Here is a 3,076-nt window from a genome sequence, read left to right as displayed (position 1 = left end):
AAAACTGGGCCAGGACAAATGAAGGAACAAACATATGAAGGTGATGAGTATCATAGACGTCATGGAAATAAGGCCCTCTAATATAATTATGATTTAGCAAAGATCACAAAGTAGTGTTCAGAAAATTTGAAAGGAGAATATTTGTAGCTCAGGGTTACCTATCTGAGTCATGAAACGTTTCCAAGAAAGCAACCAAACTCATAGAGCACCGAGGACCCTGCAGCCCCCCCCCCCTCCTCCTCCTCCTTTCTGCAGCCCACACTCCTTCTAGCCAGAGGCCGGTTGCTTTCTCTCAGCCATAGAAAGAATGCAATGGGAACCTGCTTCTGAAATCTTAGGAACATTTCAGGAACCTTTTGCAGGCAGTTGTCAAGAGTCAACGCTGACTCGTAGTATTAAGTCTGGATTAAATCAACCACGTATGTGCTTTGATTAATGTGAACCAGCTGTATCTGGACCATGGCAGGAGAACGACTACTAATCCCCTTTATTGTCATTTCTGAGCATGCGTATGTAGGATTATATGACAGAGAACACCAATTATTTTTGGGTTAGCAAGTATCTTCTATGACTTTATCTTTGCTTTGCCAGTGTACAGCTTCAGTAAGAGTTTTGATCAATTAGTGGAACTAAATTCTACATATAGACCTTACCTTCACGGGTGGGTTCAGGCTTCTGTTACTGCCGGTTCGGTCAAGGACGCGCTTCGCATGCTTCTACTCATGCGCAGAAGCAAAAAACAAAATGGCGGCACCTATGGTGCTGCCGATAGAACCGGTTTGAGGGGGCGTGGCCGGCCGAGTTACTACCTACTCAGCCGAACCAGTCCGAACCGGTAGGAACCCCCCCTCTGCTTACCTTCCCTACCAGTATGCAAATGTGACCGCATGTGCCCCATCCACACATGCATTCAGGCTTAAAAAGTGCCTAAATGGGATGCCATAGAGCCAAGGTGGTGTTGCGATACACGTGCAGGTATGCATCTGCCATACTGTAACACGTATAGAACAGAAGCAATGATTAGATCAGTAAAACTAAAAGCAATAATTGGCCATATGATTAGATCAGTAAGACAAACTGTCCAACTCCAAGCGTTGATTAAATCAGTACCCTTAACACTAAGCAGATCAGCAACCACAGACTTGTAACTAAGCGTTGATTAAATCAGGGGTTACAACTGTTTAACTCTCAAACATTAATTAAGCATTGGATGTTTGCATGATGATAAAAGGTTTATTGACTATGAGTGTTCTTCGAGTCTACATGAGAGTAAATGAGTTACCATATACTGTAAACTTGCACAATCGTGATTGGTCCGCATTGGCTATGTAAATCCACCCCTCCCTTGTGTATGCTCAATAAAAAGGACACCCAGACTTCGTTCTGGGTCGGTTTCGTCCCGAAGGAAATTCGTGTCCGAGTCTTCTTTCCTCATTGGCTTCATGAACGACCCGCGGAGAAATCGCAGGGTGGGTTGGTGGGGCCACCGGTGATTTCATCTACTGCTTCGGGAAAACCAGTCCAAACCTGCTGAATACCACCTCTGCTGCTTCTAGCACTGATGATATTCCCCAGTAGGGTCATGAAATGTTTGCAAGAAAAACCACCCAGTTCAGAGAGCACCAAGGACCCCCCCCTGAAAACTTTCCAAGCTGCCTGGCTCTAATCCACTTGTGAAGCCCCTGAGCCCTCTGTTCAACAGGATATCACAACTACTTTTCATGAAGAAGACAATAAGGGCTCTTTGTACTGACTCTTTCGAAAATAATCTAATTTGCGCTGATCGCCAGGACGTTCGTTTCATCGCTGTAACACTTGAACTATTGACTGTTTCCCACTTGTATTACTTCCCTGTTCTCGTTCACAACACACACACACACACACCTTTGTGCTTTCTGGATGGATATAATCAGATTTGTTGCATTGCAACACAATCACTCTGCTCCTATTTCTCTCTAACTTCCCGGTATCTTTCTTAAATTCGTTTACGCTCCCATCATCCATCTGCTACAGAGTTCAACTATAAATGTAATCCTCCTTCAAATATTTGGAAGAAAGACGAATCTTAAGGCCCTACTCACACACGTTTCCCTTATGGACTCCCATTGCACCTTTGTTACCCACTTGAGTAAAATAAGGCAGATTAAAAAAAACCACGTTATATATCAAAATATTAATCTAGGGATTAAGGTATCGGCTAGAAACTACAAGGTGGTGAATTTTAGTCCCGCCTTAGGCATGGAAGCTGTCTGGCTGTTCTTACCGAGGCTTCCCAAGAATCTGAAGCAACTCTTGGTCTCGACAAAAACCCCTTTTATTAATTGACTGTGAATTTTGCTCATTCACATCCAACAAAGTCTTTCCAGGGAGGATTTACAGTCACCGACCTTATCTGGCTTGGAGAGCTGCCAGGCCGATCTCTGCAGAACTTGGCAAGGAGTCTCAGAGAGCCATGAATCAATTAAAGCGAACTAATCATCTCCTGCAAACTCCACTCCCCTTTCGCTCCTCTTTTATTCCCTCCAGGAGGGCCCATTCATTGTCCACCTGTGGCCTTACTCCCGAGTCGACCCCTGTTCTTTAGATATTCCCTTCGTCTGGCAGCTCTGCCCGTGCACACACTGGGAACAGGCTCCAGCTGTTCTTCTGCCTCGCTGATGTCTGACTCTGAAGGCAGCTGATAGCTTCCAGATGTCCTTGGCCCCCTCTTTGCCTCTGATACAAAGCCCTCATCAGAGCCTTCCCCAGACTCCAGGACTGGCCTATCTTCCTCCCCAACTTCCTCACTGTCCGAATCTGCTGCCAGCTCCACTGATTGCTGTTGGGCCACAACACTGAGTAACCTTGGACCAATCACTAGCAAATTGAGAGTTCTAGTTCCAACCTTAGGCATGAAGAGCAGGCTAGGTAATTTTAAGCCAAGCGCCAGGAGAAAGTGACTCTTTTTCCCGCTTAGGCATGAAAGCTGCCTGGGTAACTTTGGGCCACTCCCCAGGTGACAGGGAGTTCTAGTTCTGCCATCTGGGTGGGAGACAGGGTGGCCATCTAGTCCTGCCATCCAGATGTCTGAGTGACC

This window comes from Thamnophis sirtalis, unplaced genomic scaffold (assembly GCF_051295495.1).
Source record: "Thamnophis sirtalis isolate CommonGarterSnake01/CBP01778 unplaced genomic scaffold, rThaSir2_p1.2 scaffold_4, whole genome shotgun sequence".
Lineage (NCBI taxonomy): Eukaryota > Metazoa > Chordata > Lepidosauria > Squamata > Natricidae > Thamnophis > Thamnophis sirtalis.
Note: the sequence above shows the minus strand (reverse complement) of the source record.